Here is a 20,788-nt window from a genome sequence, read left to right as displayed (position 1 = left end):
CAGCCTGCAATGTTGAAACGCAGCATGATGGATGCATGTACTCATGTGGTTTTCTCCATACCCTAGTCCCCCCATCAGCGTGAAATAGCAAGAACCGGGATTCATCAAACCAGGGCAATGTTTTTTTCAATTCTCCAGTTTCCAGTGTTTTCGTTCCTTAGCGCACTGCAACTGCAGTTTCTTGCAGTGTAACTCTAAGGTCACCAGCTGCCATACCCCATTCGTGTCAAGGTACGACGAGTTGTGCATCATTTGATGGGTCTTTGGGGACCAATGTTGTACTGGACTGTCAGTTGACTAACTGTAGTKCGTCTGTTGCTCTGCACAATTTGTGTCWGCCTCCTTTGTCCTCTTTTATCAATGACCTGATTTCAAACACTGGTCGGCCGTTGGCTGGATTTCCTTTGGCTGGTGGGCTATTCTTGATACACACAGGAAACTGTTGAGTGTGAAAAACCCAGCAGTGTTGCAGTTCTTGACACACTCAAACCGGTGCGCCTGACACCTACTACCATACCCTGTTCAAATGCACTTGAATCTTTTGTCTTGCCCATTCACCGTCAGAATGGCACACATACACAATCAATGTCTCAATTGTCTCAAGGCTTAAAAATCCATCTTTAACCTTTCTTGAAGTGGATTTAAAAGGTGACATCAATAAGGGATCATAGCTTTCAATTGGATTCACCTGGTCAGTCTAGTACAGTACACTCTTACTCACACACACGCATGCATGCATTCCAACACAGGGAATTCCTCCTTGTCACTTTTTCTTACTATTTTGGGTTTTCACTCTTTGCTAATGTATTCAAGCAATAGTTATGCACTCTACCAATAAGATGTAATGTAATAATTGATACAATTGATTGATTTGTTGATTCATTGATTCATTGATCGATTTAACTTCTCATGTGCTGGTCAGACGGGCCAACTTGGATGGTACAGGGATGGAGACAGTGATAAGCCAGGGTCTGAAGACCACTGATGGTCTAGCTGTGGACTGGGTGACCAGGAATATGTACTGGACGGACACAGGTCGCAACACCATCGAGGTGGCACGACTGGACGGGACCAGCCGCAAAGTACTAGTCAACAACAGCCTGGATGAACCCAGGGCCATCGCTGTGTTTCCCAGCAAAGGGTGAGAGGAGGAGGGATAGAGGGGGGGGYAAGCGTTAAGGTTGAGGGAAGAGGGTGGAAGGGTGTAGTGGAAGAGATTGGTTTTGTGAGTGTTTGTGTGTGAGGGGGGGGGGGGGGAACTGTGTTGTCATTGTTTCATTGGTCTCTCTAGGTACCTGTTCTGGACAGACTGGGGTCACATTGCTAAGATTGAGCGGGCACACCTAGATGGATCAGACCGTAAAGTTCTGATTAACACAGACCTGGGCTGGCCCAACGGACTCACACTGGATTACGACACACGCAGGTTAGAAAGAGAGAGTGGAAGGGAGGGGGATGGTGACAGGGAGGGAATAAGGGAATGACAGAGAGAGATAAAGAAGAGAGCGGCAGTGGTAGGGAGGGATGGCGGGAATAAGGGAATGACAGACAGATATACAGGAGGGATTGGAAGGGAGGGAGGGAGGGAATAAGGGAATGACAGATGGATATACAGGAGGGATTGGTAGGGGGGAGGGAGGGAGGGAATATGGGAATGACAGACAGAGATGAGAGGGAGTGGTAGGTAGGAAGAGAGAGAGGGAAGGAATAAGGTAATGGCAGACAAAGATACAGGAGAGAGAGGGAATGGTAGGGAGAAAGGCAGCGCAGGTATAGTTTTTGGTAATAAATCTTGTTCTGGGGGCAGCCTTCCAGAGTGGTCACTAGCTGGCACAGCCACAAAGTCATATAATCTGCCTTAACCATACTGCTAACCCTAATGCCTAACCCTTCAATTAAGTTAACTCTAGATTAAGACCAAAAAGTTAAGTTTTGTTTTCATGAATTTTTACAATATAGCCAATTTTGACTTTGTAGCTGGCCCATCTAGCAAAAATTGCTGAGTTCTGCCTCCAGGACAAGACTCATCCCAATAAATGGCAACCCGCAGAGGGAGCGGGACGGAGAGTGTGACAGTCAGAGACAGGAAAAGAGGGAGAGAAAGACTGAAAATATTAGGGCCTAACAGCATACAAAGCGGATCTCAGCCGAGAAAATCTAATTATTTTCTGCAGAACGTTCTGTTTTGTGTAGTATTTACATTTTACATTTAAGACATTTAGCAGACGCTCTTATCCAGAGCGACTTACAAATTGGTGCATTCACCTTATGACATCCAGTGGAACGGCCACTTTACAATAGTAGTAAATCAAAGTACAGTACAGGAGTTTTCTGGCCTCTTGATAGGATAGCTTTGATGTCAATTCTTGTTAAATCCCTCTCATCTCAGTCTAATATCTCTGTAAAGTATTTTTGCCTAGTATGTATATGAACTATGAATGTGTATGTTTAACTCCTCCGTGTGTGTGTGTGTGTGTGTGTGTGTGTAGGATCTTCTGGGTGGATGCTCACTTGGACCGCATTGAGAGTTCCGACCTAAACGGAAAGCTCCGTCAAATCCTCATCAGCCCTGTGTCCCACCCCTTCGCCCTCACACAGGTACCCCCCGAGCTGTCAATCAACCACTTGACCCCTCCCCCTGACTACCACATCCACTCACTTGCTCTCATTCCTCCTCCACTCACTTGTTTGTTCACTGCCTCACTTGCTCTCCCTCCTCCTCCACTCATACTGAACCATAAAACTGAACCATTCTACTTCCCTTCATCTRTGACCTTCATTTTCTTCCTCCCTCTCTTCTCTTCCTCCTTGTCTGTGTTTCTTTCTCCTCTCTTTTTCTCTACCTTGTTCCCCCAGTTGAAGCCGGTGTCCTCCCCTCTAACCCCTTTCTCCCGACTCTCGCAGCAAGACCGTTGGATCTACTGGACGGACTGGCAGACTAAGTCCATCCAGCGTGTGGACAAACACACTGGCCGCAGCAAGGAGACCGTGCTGGCCAACGTGGAGGGCCTCATGGACATCATCGTAGTCTCACCACAGAGGCAGAGCGGTAAGGGAGCAGGGTGAAGTTGCCCCTAGACGCTGATCTTAAGTKATTTTAGCATTTTCCCGACTTATGGTTAATGTTAGGTTTGGGGAAACTTTGCCCTTGAGTGAGTGGTAAGTTGCCCCTAACTACTGATACCGGTTCAAGTATTTGTTCATCTTCTTATGGCGAAGATTAGCATTGAGGGTAATCTGATCCTCGATGATTAGATTCAACCACCATTGTGGTGTCGCCACAGTGACTATGAGGCATTTCTGGGAGTTACATTTTTTTCCCTATCAAATCAAAGTTTATTTGTCACATGCGCCGAATACAACAGGTAGACCTTACAGTGAAATGCTTACTTCCAGGCTCTAACCAATAGTGCAAAAAAGGTATTAGGTGAACAATAGGTAGGTAAAGAAATAAAKACAACAGTAAAATAGACCGGCTATATACAGTAGCGAGGCTATAAAAGTAGCGAGGCTACATACAGACACCGGTTAGTCAKGCTGATTGAGGTAGTATGTACATGTAGATATGGTTAAAGTGACTATGCATATATGATAAACAGAGAGTAGCAGTAGCGTAAAAGAGGGGTTGGCGGGTGGTGGGTGGGACACAATGCAGATAGCTCGCTTAGCCAATGTGCGGGAGCAGTGGTTGGTCGGCCCAATTGAGGTAGTATGTACATGAGTGTATAGTTATAGTGACTATGCATATATGATAAACAGAGAGTAGCAGCAGCGTATTTAAGCTTTCACCTTATACTGTTGGTRACATTCYAGGAAGTGTATGTTATGTAATACAGTGCCTTGCAAAAGTATTCATCCCCTTGGCGTTTTTCCTATTTTGTTGCATTACAACCTGTAATTTAAATGGATTTTTATTTGGATTTCATGTAATGGACATACACAAAATAGTCCAAAATGGTGAAGTGAAATTAAAAAAGTTACTACTTTCAAACAAAAAAACGGAAAAGTGGTGCGTGCATATGTATTATGTATTCCCCCCCCTTTGCTATGAAGCCCCTAAATAAGATCTGGTGCAACCCATTACCTTCAGAAGTCACATAATTAGTTKAAGTCCACCTGTGTGCAATCTAAGTGTCACATGATATGTCACATGATCTCAGTATATACCTGTTCTGAAAGGCCCCAGAGTCTGCAACACCACTAAGCAAGGGGCACCACCAAGCAAACGGCACCATGAAGACCAAGGAGCTCTCCAAACAGGTCAAGGACAAATTTGTGGAGAAGTACAGATCAGGGTTGGCTTGTAAAAAAATATCCGAAACTTTGAACATCACACGGGAGCACCATTAAATACATTATTTAAAAAAATTGAAAGAATATGGCACTACAACAAACCTGCCAAGAGAGGGCCGCCCACCAAAACACACGGACCAGGCAAGGAGGGCATTAATCAGAGAGGCAACAAAGAGACCAAAGATAACCCTGAAGGAGCTGCAAAGCTCCACAGCAGAGATAGGAGTATCTGTCCATAGGACCACTAAGCCGTACACTCCACAGAGCTGGGCTTTACGGAAGAGTGGCCAGAAAAAAGCCATTGCTTYAAGACAAAAATAAGCAAACACATTTGGTGTTTGCCAAAAGGCATTGGGGAGACTCCCCAAACATATGAAAGAACGTACTCTGGTCAGATGAGACAAAAATGTGGCTTTTTGGCCATCAAGGAAAATGCTTTGTCTGGCGCAAACCCAACACCTCTCATCACCCCAAGAACACATAGTGAAGCATGGTGGCAGCATCATGCTGTGGGGATGTTTTTCATCAGCAGGGACTGGGATACTGGTCAGAATTTAAGGAATGATGGTTGGCGCTAAATACAGGGAAATTCTTGAGGGAAACCTGTTTCAGTCTTCCAGAGATTTGAGACTGGGACGGAGGTTCACCTTCCAGCAGGACAATGACCCTAAGCATACTGCTAAAGCAACACTCGAGTGGTTTAAGGGGAAACATTTACATGTCTTGGAATGGCCTAGTCAAAGCCCAGACCTCAATCCAATTGAGAGTCTGTGGTATGACTTAAATATTGCTGTACACCAGCGGAACCCATCCAACTTGAAGGAGCTGGAGCAGTTTTGCCTTGAAGAATGGGCATACATCCCAGTGGCTAGATGTGCCAAGCTTATAGAGACATACCCCAAGACACTTGCAGCTGGAATTACTGCAAAAGGTGGCTCTACAAAGTATTGGCTTTGGGGGGGTGAATAGTTATGCACGCTCAAGTTTTCTGTTTTTTTGTCTTATTTCTTGTTTGTTTCGCATTTTCAAAGCGGTGGGCATGTTGTGTAAATCAAATGATACAAACCCCCCCCAAAAAATCTATTTTATTTCCAGGTTGTAAGGCAACAAAATAGGAAAAATGGGAAGGGTGGTGAATACTTTCGCAAGCCACTGTACATGCCTTGTTTAGAGCTGAGATTTAAAGAAAAATACTCAACAACAGTAAAAGTGTTCAACATTGTATTGCGAATCTCTACAAACTCTTCTTCATCTGTTGAGTAAACCTTGCATGTATACCTGCAAAAAAATGTCCGTTCAGCTTAAGGGATTTCCATCCCGTCAATTACGGTCAAAAAAATACAAAATTACATACCAATCAAAAGCAATTGTATTTTTTTAAATCAACCTAAAATCTTACTGCTGGCAATGTCCTAAGCTTGCKCCCCCCTCAACGCTCCACATAGCGGTCTTAAGATGAATGCACTCGATGTAAYTCGCTCTGGATAAGAGTGTCTGCTAAATCTGGATTAGAGCGTCTGCTAAATGACTAAAATGTTCATAATGGTGATCATAATGCAATGCATTTCTTTCTCAATGTATTACCTTGCATGTATCCTCCATTATGTACCATTGCTGTATCTGACTTGTTTACTGTGAGGAAATTGGATGGGAAAATAATTTGGACGTTTCCTCGCCTGTCTGTAGGTTATTTAAAAACAATAACTTCAAAGCCCCAATCGCTAGAGTCATTTTAAGATGTCAGGCGTCAACATTTGTTCAATTTTGATACTGAGCCCATTGCCCAACCGGACGCATCTGGTTTCAAGTGGCCAAGAGACCTCATGTGATGTTCAGCTGCTATTTAGCGGACGAACTGMGAATCAGACAGGAAATCGAATTATATTAGTGGAAAGGTAGCAACGTCAGTTTTCTTCTCATATGTATATTATTCCTGTACGTCGAAAAATGGAGCCATTGCACAAACCCTGCTGTTTTCAAATGGCTGTGTTCCTATGGGAATTTATGCATGTTTGTAGCGCCACCATTAGGTTAAAGATCGGACTTGTTTTTTTTTATCCTTTTGGAAGAGTAATTAGTGGTATATTTTATTTCAAACCCTAGACTTTCAAAACTCTTCTTCTCCTAAAATGTACTGACAATTCTACTTCCCTTTGCCTGCTGTTGCTCTGGCTCTGTAATAGTCACATTGTTGCTGACTATTTGTAATAGTACTAAGCATGTATTGGTTGAAATCTAAATGTCTTTCATGAAACATAAAATAAATGTTATCTTCACAGCCTTGTATATTCCCCCTCAAGCCAAAACCACGACGGCCCTCAAGGAACTACACTGGACATTATGCAAACTGGAAACCACATATCCTGAGGCCGCATTTATTGTAGCTGGGGATTTTAACAAAGGACATTTGAGGAAAACGCAACCYAAGTTCTATCAGCACATTGACTGTAGACTGTAGTCGCTTTGGAAAAACACTAGACCACTGCTACTCGCCTTTTTGAGATGCTTATACGGCCCTCCCCCGCCCTACCATCAGAAAATCAGATCACGACTCCATTTTGCTCCTCCCTTCCTATAGGCAGAGACTCAAACAAGAAGTACCCAAGGTCTATTCATAATAATGTTTCCATACTGCTTTACTCATCTCAGATGCATATACTGTATTCTATTCTGCTGTATTTAGTCAATGCCACTCCGACATTGCTCGTCCTAATATTTAGATATTTCTTAGTTAATGACGTTTACTTTTAGATTTGTGTATTGTTGTGAATTGTTAGATACTACTGCACTGTTGGAGCTAGGAACACAAGCATTTCCCTACACCAGCAATAACATCTGCTAAATATATATAATGTGACCAATACAATTTGATTAGATATGTGCCATTGTGAAAATGCCACCAAAGGGCGGCAGAGTTTAACAGGTTAAAGTAAGCCTTTTCTCTTCCCTGCAGGCACTAACCACTGTGGGGTGAATAATGGAGGATGTACTCATCTCTGCTTCGCTAAGACAAACAGCTTTGTGTGTGCCTGCCCTGATGAACCAGACAGCAGGCCCTGCTCCACCAGTGAGTTTGTGTGTGTGTGTGTATGTGTGTGTGTGTGTGTGTGTATGTGTGTGTGCGTGTGCGTGCACTTGCGTGCCTGTGAGTAACAACTTATTTTGATAAACAACATTCCAGCTTTGTGTGTGATCTGTTTATGTATCTTTAAAACACTAATCATTGTTCCTATGTTTAGTCTCAGGTTATGTGCCCACCTCACCAGACATAGAGACCACCAGCACCGCAGCCCCCAACAAGATCCCCAAAGCCCCCACAGACACGCCTCAACAAGGACCCCCACTGATCAAGTATGTCAACTACAAGCCWGACGTTTTACCTCATCGACCATGACTTGAAGGGATCCTACTGATACATAATGAGGGCTGTCGACTAAATACCTTGTATCACAACGCTTTACTTTTATGTCTTCAGTTTGTGAGAAAGTAAATGCTCAGTTTGATGGTTAATGTTATTTTTTTCGCATCCCGTTTCGTAGCTGCACAGACAAGAGCCTGAGTGTGGAGGGCTGCTTACAGAGCAACGTGGTGACAGCTCCTCACGGTAAGATAAAGTCAGCTTTACCATCAAATTCATCATCATTATCATGATTATTACCCTCAGTAGCATCTTKATCACACTTTGCATCATCATTACTATCATCATCATCATAAATGTGACCCYATTCAGGAAACTYTGTCACAAGTCATGACTTCACAGGAGAGCTGTTTGAACGTAAACATATATTTTTTTATCAAAATGCATTTTTMGSCAGAAATGCCTTCTCGAACATGTGAACTTTAATGTGCCTTAATATCAAACTTYTAWYCCATCTGTTAATARGAATAAAATMGTRAAATTACGAGCCTAGWTGGTTAAGCCACAGAAAAAGTGAGCAACCTTCCAGCTAGCCATGATTGGCTGAGATAATGAGTGGGCTGGACATGCCGAAAGATGAGTTCGGATTGGTCTGCCACATAGCACCCGTCTGTCTATTGGAGCTGGTCAGTAACTCTAGGTAATCGTGTCAAACGCGACCTTTTTTTAAACTGCATAAACCTAATGTCAAGTTAAAGTGTACTGTTAGCTAGCTAACGTTATGTGTATGCTCTCCACTTTCTGGAGGACTGAGTTTTTAATTAGTGGAATTTGAGTATGATAGCTAAGGAGATGGGGAAAACACCATTTTGAATTACATCATCAAACTAAGGGCAACCATGCATGGCATCAGACAGGAGACACGTCCAACCATGATGTATACTGGTAAGATAGTCTAGCTACATTTTCAGATATTACACATTTCTAATTTTAGACAGAAAGGGGTTTCATTTCAAGTGTACTGTTAGCTAACTAATGTTAGCTGGCTGCGTAGCTAGCTAATGTTAGCTGGCTGGGTCGCTAGCTAACATTGTGTATGATCTTATTCTTCGTATCTCAGACACATTTGATTGACTAGTTATAGCCATAGAACCTGGTAGGTTAGCTACCTGCAGATTCATGCAGGGTAGTGACGTCATGAGTTGTGATTATGGTCCATTGTTTAGCTAGCTAGCTAGATGTCTTAACAAAAGACTCCATGCAAGTAAGGTTATCCATTTCAATAATGTCACTGCAACTGTTAATAGACGTACTAGCTGGAAAATTCGCTCTGGCTATCTACTCCAATTTCAGACCATGGGTAAGATAGTCTAGCTAGCTACATTTTCAGATATTACACGTTTCAAATTGACAGAAAGTGGTTTCATTTCAAGTGTACTGTTAGCTAGCTAGCGTTAGCTGGCTGGGTCGCTAGCTAACGGTATGTGTATGATCTTATTCTTCGTATCTCAGACACATTTACTTGACTAGTTATAGCCATAGAACCTGGTTGGTTAGCTACCTGCAGGGTAGTAATGTTGTGAGTTGTGATTATGGTCCATTGTTTAGCTATCTAGCTAAATGTCTTAACAAAAGACTCCACTGTAATTTTAAGTATTTTCATTTCAAGTTAGCGTACAGTTAGCTAGCTAGCTAACGTTAGCTGGCTGGCTCACTAACTAACATTACGTCATGTGTTGGGATTCATTTACCTAGCTATCTAGCTACATTTCTTAACAAAAGATTCTCATCATAGTGTGCCAGAGCGCAGAATAACTGATGAATTTTTGAACTCTCATCACCCGTTGAATATGTCCGGTGTCAGTAAATTCGGCAACGAAGCGTAATTTAATTTTTGCCAGCAGCACAGTTACAGTCACCAACGCTCTGGATAACATGAAAACTGCCTAATCAGCTCTGCTAGAGTGAGTAAAATGGTCAGAGTGGGGTGTTCTCTCGTTATGTGTCTGGAAGTAACTAGCCAATTTTAGCCATGCTAGCTTGGGTGATTGACTCTCGTTGTGAGGTCAGAGCTTTCGTAACAACCCTACTTATTGGCCAGAGCGTCCTGTGTGTGCTCTGAACGCGAAACGCTCTGAATTTATGAACGGACAATCTGACAGTACAGTTGCAGTCACCAACGCTCTTGATAACATAACAGCCTAACCAGCTCTGCTAATGCGAGTAATGTTCAGTGAGCTGTTCAGTGAGCTGTTCTCTCTCTCTTAGATGTCTGGATGTAGCTGGCAAGTTAGTACAGAACGCACGGTCAACCCTTAAAGAGATGGGTGGGGCTAAGGCTTAAGAGGGTGTGAACCATGCTGAATGGGTGTAGACTAAGAAGGGCTGTCCAATAGTAGTACCAAAACATTTAAAGACGGTTTTCTCAAAAGTGAGTTTACAAGTTGATCAACTTTCAAAGCAGAATTACTTTCCCATTGTTTCCTCAAATGCAGTGTATGATATACKATTTTGTAGCTCTTATTCTCTACTTTTATCCAATGTAAAAAAACWGAAATTKAAATGTTGCTACATAAGACCGAATCCAGGTGGTGAGTCACAATAAATGATTGACTTTCAAATGTACAGTGTTGAATTTATAGGCTATATCTAATTGTTTAGATGTCATAGCAGTGTKATCCACTCATTGGTTGATGTTCATCTGCAACGCTTCTTTCACAGGGGAGGGGCTTCATATCAGCTATGTGATTGGAGGAGCATTAACCATTCTTGCCATCCTGATAATCATCACTGCCTTCATTATTTACCGGTAAGACCAAGTRCTCTCTAAATACTCKAAATTCCGCTCATTTGACATGTACATTTTTGTCATTTAGCAGACGCTCTAYTCTAGAGCGATTTACAGTTAGTACATTCATCTTAAAGTAGCTAGGTGAGACAACCACATCAGTCATAGTAAGTAAAATGTTCCTCAAAGTCAGTGCTAGTAATAAAATAAATATGTCTATATGTCTATTCTCCATCCCTTTATCTGTTCCAGATCTGAAGTAAGTAATTAGGTGAAAACAAAATTGAGCACCAAAAGATTTGGCCAATGTTACTYTCAGGTAACTTATCGTTTCATATCAGTGCAGATGAAGAACACACAGAGGGAAGCTACATTAGACCTGTGACATTTGTCTGTCGCGGGAGCTAACCTAGATAGCCACCCAATGGACATTTTTAACCAGTGGACTGTGTGTACAATGTGTTTTCCCATCTTTCTATCCTCAAGACACAAAATGTCAAAGTTTGCTGACCCCGGGATGAGCAACCTGACCTACAGTAACCCCTCATACAGGACGTCAACGCAAGAGGTCAAGATRGAGACCTCGCAAAAGCCGCCCATTTACAACCAGCTACGATATAAGAAAGAGGTAACTATTCAGGCCTATTTAGTATTTCAAGAAAATGACGAGCGTGTTCTAATCTAGCTAAGCATTTTTTCACGTGCAGCATTTGCAGTTGTCATCGAGGCAAAGGGTGGGTATTTGAAGYATCTCAAATATAAAATATATTTTGATTTGTTTAACACTTTTTTGGTTACTACGTGATTCCATATGTGTTATTTCATKGTTTTTGATGTCTTCACTATTATTCTACAATGTAGAAAATAGTAGAAATAAAGAAAAACCCTTGAATGAGTAGGTGTTCTAAAACTTTTGACCTGTAGTGTATGTTATTCTCATATAATAGCGTGTAAAATTTCCACTGGTGCAAATGCTTACTGAATCTGGGCCTTAWRTCTCACCTCAGACTTTGATGAAATTAAGTAACTAATGTTTAATAGAGGAATGGATACATTTGATGTGAATCCATTGGGTTTCTTTATGCCWATTATGACTGACGGGTTTCAAATGTTCAAATAGTATGGCTGGAAGTAACCATTGAGACGAATACCAGTTTTCAATGTTTGCCTCTATCTCTTATGCTGTAGATAGATTGCTTTACAGTAGTTTTATTATAGCCAAACATGAAGAGGCACAAGTTGTGACTGACCCATCCACTCATCTCTCCCTTTTTCTCTTCCCCCTTCTCCTTCACTGCAGCTRTCTCATCCTTACAACAGCCTCTCTCCTTTATTCTTTTGACCTGTTTTGTCCTGCGGAGAGGTAGTCACACACTGCATGGGGAATCCCTCCAATCAATCAACCTATCGCTGTCTCTTTCACTCCTCCTGTATCTCTCTCACTCCTTTTGTATCTCACTCTCGTCCCCACCCACATGCTCTCTCTCATGTGTCTGCTATTGTTCCTCTGCTTGGTCATACATGACAACTGACTCTTTCTGATGACTGACTTAACTAATGATTTAACAAATGTAGAGACATACAGTGCCTTTAGAAAGAGTTCATATACTCTTGACCCTTGACTTTTTCCCACGTGTGTTGTGTTACAGCCTGAATTGAACGTTTATTAAATCGAGATTGTGTGTCACTGGCCTGCACACAATACCCCATAATGTCAGTGGAATTATGTTTTTCTACACATTTCAAATGAAAAGCTGAAGTGCCTTGAGTCAATAAGTATTACTCTCCTTTGTTTTTGGCAAGCCTAAAAATGTACTTAATTCACGTAATAAGTTCCATGGACTCACTCTGTGTGCATTGATAGTGTTTAACTTAATTTTGTAATGACTACCTCATCTCTGTACCCCACACATACAATTAATTATCTGTAGGGTCCCTCAGTCGAACAGTGAATGTAAAACACAGATTCAACCACAAAGATCAGGGAAGTTTTCAAATGGTTCGCAAAGAAAGGAACCTATTGGTAGATTAAAAAATAGAAAGAAGCAGATACTAATTATCCCTTTGAGAATGGTAAAGTTATTAATTACACATTGGATGGTGTATGAATACACCCACTCACTACAAAGATACAGGCGTCCTTCCTAACTCAGTTGCCGGAGGGAAGGAAACCCGCTCAGGGATTTCACTATGACTTTAAAACAGTTACATAGTTTAATGGCTGTGATTGGAGAAAACAGGGGATGGATCAACAACATTATAGTTACTCCACAAAACTAACCTAAATGAGAGATTGAAAAGAAAGCCTGTACAGAATAAAAATATTCAAAAAATGCATCCTGTTTGCAACAAGGTACTAAAGTAATACTGCAAAAAGTTTGGCTAAGAAATTAACTTCATGTCCTAAATACAAATTGTTATGTTTGGGGCAAATCTTACACAACACATCACTGAGTACCACTCTTCATATTTTCAAGCATGGTTGTGGCTGCATCATGTTATGGGTATGCTTGTCATCGGCAAGGGAGTTTTTTTAGGATATAAAGAAACGGAATAGAGCTAAGCTCAGGCAAAATCCTAGAGGAAAACCTGGTTCAGTCTGCTTTCCAACAGACACTGGGACACATTCACCGTTCAGCAGGACAATAACCTAAAACACAAGGCCAGATTTACACTGGAGTTGCTTACCAAGACGACATTGAATGTTCTTGAGTGGCCTAGTTACAGTTTTGACTTAAATTGGCTTGAGAATCTATGGCAAGACTTGAAAATGGCTATCTAGGAATGATCAGCAACCAACTTGATAGAGCTTGAAGAATAAAAWAAATGTATGTGCAAATTGTTTTGGGGCTCCCGAGTGGCGCAGTGGTCTACGGCACTGCATCTTGGTGCTAGAGGCATCACTACAGACCCTGGCACAATATGTGGAAAAAGTTGAGGGGTGTGAATACGTTCTGAATGCACTTGATCTCTATCTATGGCTGTGGATGGCCCTAATACTATCAAATAATGAGGGTTTGAAAAGTGTTCTTTGTTTGACAAACCCTTTCACTTCATGTATGGTGTGTCTGTCATTTTACACAGTCTTATTTTGCGGGAATGCACTGCTATCAGATGTAATCCTGAGCCCAACTCTAACCTTTTGATTACCTGGAGCAGTTTCAGTATATTGTTTACCATCCTGTCACAAAAATCGAATACYTTTTTTCTCCACAAATGCAGTAAAGAGATGACACGTTTGAGATTCCATAGTTTGCCCACTCAACACATGGGCACTAATAACAAAACTAACTGAAAGACCAGAGGACATCTCACTGAAAAACAAACCACTATTGTGCATGGGTAGACATTTATAACAACATCCTGCTCTGGAGTATTTGTAGTTGTTTTCTGATGAATTATTCCAAAATGGCTGCTGTCTAACCATTGACACAGGCTTAGTTTTCCACTAACTACTTATGCAGGGTCAGATATTCTCGTCCCCTCAGATGCTTTTGGGGATATGATCATCTGACCCTAGATCTGTGGTTGTGGGTGATGTCTACGTCGTGCGCTAGGCTTACACCTTCTACTGTGTCTTCTTCCTACTTCCTTAGGGGGACTGGGACAGCGGCTACACCAAGGAGAAGATCCGGATCGTGGAGGGCGTGTGTCTCCTCTCCAACGAGGAGCTGTACTGGGAGGACCTGAAGCAYCTGAAGCCGTCGCGGGGTGGTCTGCACACGTGCATGCGCACGGACACTGTGTCCCTGCAGGCCAGCAGCGCCTCGCTGGACGACGGCGAGACAGAGCAGTTGCTCCAAGAGGAGAGGTCGGAGTGCTCGTCCATAAACACGCTGACCCCCGCCATCATCACACCCCAATGCCACCCCCAACACAGCCTGACACCGGCTGGACCCCCGCGCGCAAACTCTCCACCGATAGCGAGGTGTAAGGGAGGCCTCTTGCTTCACTGCCTCCCTACTCCTCCCCCTTAGTCCTCCCGACCCTTCAAGTACACACCCTTATACACACACACACACACACACCTGACTACAAAATACACATACAGTAAACGAGTAAATGGTACGTACTTGCGCTTCAGGCCACAGCGAGTCATACACTATCTGACACTCACACAGATAGGTGGTACATACAAACACTACAGCCACATACATACTTCATGCTACACACACACATTTATGCATGCATACAAACCTGGCATCTCCTCGGCCCGGTGGACTTTGTCCTACACACACACATCCGCACTCTTACCACCACCCTCTCACAACCACAGACTGACTCACTGCTACCCTCTTCAGGCAACAGACTGAATTACAATTTACAAGCATGCTGGGGGAAAAAACAACACTTTGAGAAAGGAAATGACAAAGAGAGAATGAAATGACGTCTGGAGCCTTTTTAAWGAATGCAACCCCTCAAGGTGAGGGCCGCTTGGTTGTGTATGACATTGCATTTTTTGACAAAGCTAAAAACAATATACTCCCGCAGGAAACTATGTAACAAACTGCTCTCTCTCCATATTGCAACTCATCATATACCATGTCCTTATGAACTCTATTTATGAACTTGTTGTACTTTGACTTGGTTTTTGCTGATTTTAGAGAATGGTGAGAGTGTTGTGTAGAACTGTATTACAGTATGACCCAGTCATTCAAACCTCTATATTTATGACAGTGCCAAAGGGTGGAGCTACGTCTACATCTACACTAGAAGAACATTTTATGGGATATGTGCCACGTAAAGGACGTACAGACGGACAGTTATCTATGGGAGAGCACAGCAATGTTTCAGACATATGTTTCACATTGTATACCTTCTCTTCTTAAACCAACCATGGACTTATCTATCTGGTCTCTCTTAACTGGAACTCTAGACTGGTACTGGAAACTGGTACTCTAGATTTGTACTGGAAATGGGTACTCTAGACTAATACTGGAAACTGGTACTTTAGACTGTTACTGGACACTGCATTAGCAATCGTTGAAATCCATTCATTTAAGAAATCTAAAGTAAACTGCAAGTAAACCATATCTGGTCCTCTGGYAATAGCAGTCTTGATGAAGTATAAGTGCCAAACATTKTTTTCATTTTTTTTCCCTCAGTTTTATATTTCTTGGAGGTTGTAAAATGTGCGTGGCATTCTTTAAGCTGTTCTGATTAAAGCAGACCTCTGTCATCTCTGAACACTATGCACTTAGTGCCCACTGTTCTAGTCTAGACTATAGAATAGGCTTCAGTGTATTATGTCATTTGACAAGGTTGGCCTCTGTGAAGTATTGCACACAATACAGTGCATTCTGAAAGTATTCAGACTCCTTGACCACATTTTGCTACGTTACAGCCTTATTCTGAAATGGATTAAATTGGGTTTTTTCCTCATCGATCTACACACAATACCCCATAATGAAAAAGTGAAAAAAGGTTTTTAGAATTTTTTTCACATTTCTAAAACATAAAAAACAGATACCTTATTTACATAAGTATTTAGACCCTTTGCAARGAGACTCGAAATTGAGCTCAGGTGCATCCTGTTTCCATTAATCATCCTTGAGATGTTTCTACAACTTGATTGGAGTCAACCTGTGGTAAATTCAATTGATTGGACATGATTTAGAAAGGCACACACCTGTCTATATAAGGTCCCACGGTGGACAGTACATGTCAGAGTAATAAACCAAGCCATGAGGTCGGAAGAATTGTCCGTAGAGCTCAAAGACAGGATTGTGTCGAGGCACAGATCTGAAGAAGGGTGCCAACATTTCTGCAGCATTGAAGGTTCCCAAGAACACAGTAGCCTCCATCATTCTAAAATAGAAGAAGTTTGGAACCACCAAGACTCTTCCTAGAGCTGGCCGCCCAGTCAAACTGAGCAAGGGCCTTGGTCAGGGAGGTGACCAAGAATACGATGGTCACTCTGACAGACCTCCGGAGTTTCTCTGTGGAGATGGGAGAACCTTCCAGAAGGACAACCATCTCTGCAGTATTCCACCAATCAGGGCTTTATGGTAGAGTGGTCAGACGGAAGCCACTCCTCAGTAAAAGGCACATGACAGCCCCCTTGGAATTTGCCAAAAGGCACCTAAAGGCTCTTAGACCATGAGAAACAAGATTCTCTGGTCTGATGAAACCAAGATTGAGGTCTTTGGACTGAATGCCAAACGTGACGTCTGGAGGAAACATGGCACCATCCCTACAGTGAAGCATACTGTGGGGATGTTTTTCAGCGGCAGGAACTGGGATACTAGATAGGATCAAGGGAAAGGTTCACCTTCCATCTGGACAATGACCTTAAGCACAAAGCCAAGACAACACAGGTGTGGCTTCGGGACAAGTCTCTGAATATCCTTGAGTGGCCCAGCCAGAGCCCGGACTTGAACCCTGAAAATAGCTGTGCAGCAACCTCCCCATTCAACCTAACAGAGCTTGAGAGGATCTGCAGAGAAGAATGGGAGAAACTACCCAAATACAGGTGTGCCAAGCYTGTAGCGTCATACCCAAGAAGACTTGAGGTTGTAATCACTGCCGAAGGTGCTTCAACAAAGTACTGAGTAAAGGGTCTGAATACTTATATAAATGTGATATTTCAGGTTTTTTATTTTTTATAAATTTGCAAATACATTTTTAAACTTTGTTGTCATTATTGGGTATTATGTGTAGATTGATGAGGAAAAATAATTATTTTATTTATTTTAGAATAAGGCTGTAATGTAACAAAATGTGGAAAAAGTCAAGGGGACTCAATACTTTCCGAATGCACTGTACAATATATGAGATTACCCTGAACCATAAATAACAGAGGTGTTACCTTAGACAAAAAATATACCATTGACAATTTACGGAACCATTCATATTATTCAAATAAAAACAATATATATTACGTTAAGACCTAGATTCAGTCCATAGCATGGAGTCTCTGCGAACGTCTTAACATTGCCTTTCAATTTCAATCCTACTGTAGAGCGGATATTCAGCATTACGGGTGCATCTAGCCCTTACATGCTGACCACACCGCTCGTGTCCCGTGCATTAGCGTTGCAAAATAAATGTACACATACATGTTATTCAGTCATTGCACCAACACTGCTCGCGTGCGCCAATGAGCGTCTGAGTTGCCAAGCTCTAAAATAGAAGTCAGTTCTATTTGTGACACTGAACGCAGTGCAAGTCCTGCCTCTCCCATCTCCTCATTGGTTTATAGAAGCAAATACCCACGTGCCATCTCCTCATTGGTTATACCCACGTGGGTGATTGAAAGATGAACTGAGTTCGGTCGGTCGTCGTGGTAATACTTTGAAAGTTAGATGCCAATCGCCATATAAAGTCCAAAGAAGAAAAAGACTGGAAGGAGGAGAGATGACTAGAAACGATTCGGTTGACCGTTTTATGTGTGGATTAATTGTCGGTGTAGAGGACCTTGTTCATTTCAGGTGAAATAACCACTCAATGTTTATATCCCAGGACAAATTAGCTAGCAACAGCAAGCTAGCTAAATAGGACAAATTAGCTAACAACTGCAAGCTAGCTAGCTAAATTGCCATGAATGTTTAATGCTTTTCGACCTGTCCACAAATTAATATAATTGGGTCAGAGTTTGTTTTGATATTACAACCTGTGTGTCGTGATCGTGTTTGGTGTGGGGGGGTCAAAATCAATTTGCGCACGATGGGGCACGTGTGCATCCAGTTTGGGTACGGTTTCAGATTAACATTGTTTTGTACTGTTCTATCTGTCATGGAAATGCAGAGGGTGGGAATAGGAGTGTTGCTCTGGACAGATATCAGTTTGAGTTCTCAAAACCTTGTATCTTGAAGTAACTTCAAGTTCAGCAACATGCTGCTAGACAGGAATTTCACAGCACTGATGCCAACGAGAGAAGGTCTTGGCAGCTACTTTACCTGACGTCTCTGATGGTTGGATCACAGACGCATCAATCTGACCAACGCTTCAATCGTTAACTACGCAAACACAGAATCTCACCCACTCAGCGAAGGTTGCTGAACTGTACAGATTTTACCATGCATTTTAAGCAAACAAATTGTCAAAGATATTGTGTTGATTTTGTTGTATAGAGAGTATTTTGTACAAAGGGATTTCATGCTTGTTTTGTCTTGTATTAATATTACTCATTGGAGAAGGACATTTTGTTTTGCTGGACTATTTAACCACTGTGTTTTCAAACATTGTAAATGATAGGGTTGCTGCCAGTTATTTAATAATGCTCTTTTATGTTACGAAATATTGGTCACATATAACTGTTGTAAAGTTAACTAAAAGAGATATTTATGATTTCTTTGTTTGGTTGCCACTTAATGTATAAATATGAACAAGGCTGTATATGTATTTCCTGCAGTACTAACAAGCTGTGTTGTGTGATATCTTTTAATATAAAATTGCATTTGCATTTTAATGGAAATGTGGCACACTTCTTTTGTTGTCTCACAAGTTTGAAGCAATGGATCCTCCTCTCTGCAGATTTTACAGAAGCCCTGAAGTCCAAGGTTAAAAAGAAAGGGGGAAAAAACCATACACTGTCATTTGAACGACTTAGTATCTAGTTTGAACGACTTAATTGTTATTTTGTCTCTATTAGGCCTCACCTGTTATGCAGCTTGTCAGACCTTGTAATGGATGCTGCAGCCATTCATTCACTGATTCCATCCATTGATATGATTATTAATTGYCGGTTCTTTAGGCCTATTTGGTTGTAACTATTTAGGCTACCCCACCCATAGTAGCCTATATCTAGTTTAAATTAGGCTCCCGAGTGGCGCAGTGATCTAAGACACTGCATCCCAGTGCAAGAGGCATCACTGCAGTACCTGGTTCAAATCCAGGCTGCATCACATCTGGCCGTGATTGGGAGTCCCGTAGGGCAGTGCACAATTGGCCCAGTGTCGGCCGGGATAGGCCGTCATTGTAAATATGAATTTGTTCTTAACTGACTTGCCTAGTAAAATAAAATAAAAAACTTTTTGGGGGGGATAGAAACACTATAACATAAATCAATTTAATTAAGCTAAAATATCTTAAATAAATCGTAAATAATAAAAGACCGTATCAGTTTCTTTTCATAAATAAAAGGGAATAAATAATCTCAAATTAGAGTGGTTACATGATTTGTGCACCAAAGCAAGCACCAACAAGKTTGTGCAATGAGCGTGTGAAATGTGCTCTATAAATTAGTTTATTTTTATTATTAGAAAGGCAAAAATTACATGTGTAAAGGCTTAATTTCATAAAGGAAAATTAATGGGAATATAGCCATAATATAAACAAGAGGAAGGAGAATGGAATATATTTGAAAAGTTTCAAATGGAATAATACAGTGCACTCGGAAAGTTTTCAGACTCCACATTTTCAAAATTTTCTTACATTACAGCCTTACTCTAAAGTGTATTAAATGAATGTTTTTCCTCATCAATCTACACACAATACCCCATAATGACAAAGCAAAAARAGGTTATTTTTATTTTAGCAACAAACAAAAAATAGACTACCGTATTAGAAATACTTATTTACATAAGTATTCAGACCCTTTGCTATGAGACTAACTTGAGCTCAGGCACATCCTGCTTCCATTGATCATCCTGGAGATGTTTCTACAACTTGATTGGAGTTCACCTGTGGTAAATTCAATTGATTGGACATGATTTGGAAAGGCACACACCTGTCTATATAAGGTCCCACGGTTGACAGTGCATGTTAGAGCGAAAACCAAACAATGAGGTCAAAGGAATTGTCTGTAAACCCCCGAGACAGGATTGTGTCGAGGCACAGATCTGGGGAAGGGTAKCAACAAATGCAGCCTTGAAGGTCCCCAAGAACACAGTGGCCTCCATCATTCTTAAATGGAAGAAGTTTGGAATCACCAAGACTCTTCCTATAGCTGGCCGCCCGGCTAAACTGAGCAATGGACCATGAAAAACAAGATTATTTCGTCTGATAATACCAAAATGTAACTCTTTGGCCTGAATGCCAATRATCACATCTGGAGGAAACCAGGCACCGCTCATCTCCTGGCCAATACCAWCCCTACTGTGAAGCATGGTGGTGGCAGCATCATGCTGTGGGGACTGGGAGACTAGTCAGGATCGAGGGAAAGATGAACGGAYCAAAGTACAGAGATCCTTGATGAAAACCTGCTCCAGGACCTCAGACTGGGGCGAAGGTTCACCTTCCATCAGGATAATGACCCTAAGCACACAGCCAAGACAACGCAGGAGTGGCTTCGGGACAAGTCTCTGAATGTCCTTGAGTGGGCGAGCCAGAGCCCGGACTTGAACCCAATCTAAAATCTATGGAGAGATCTGAAAATAGATATGCATTAACGCTCCCCATCCAACCTG

The 20,788-nt window shown here is 41.8% G+C and overlaps 1 pseudogene; it reads left to right on the top strand.

The window, feature by feature from the left end:
* Positions 1–18,849, top strand: part of LOC112080727 (low-density lipoprotein receptor-related protein 4-like) — a 145,629-nt pseudogene extending 126,780 nt beyond the window's left edge.
* Positions 18,850–20,788: the final 1,939 nt, after the last annotated feature.

This window comes from Salvelinus sp. IW2-2015, unplaced genomic scaffold (genome assembly GCF_002910315.2).
Source record: "Salvelinus sp. IW2-2015 unplaced genomic scaffold, ASM291031v2 Un_scaffold16461, whole genome shotgun sequence".
Lineage (NCBI taxonomy): Eukaryota > Metazoa > Chordata > Actinopteri > Salmoniformes > Salmonidae > Salvelinus > Salvelinus sp. IW2-2015.
This window is presented reverse-complemented; position numbering and strand designations above follow the sequence as displayed.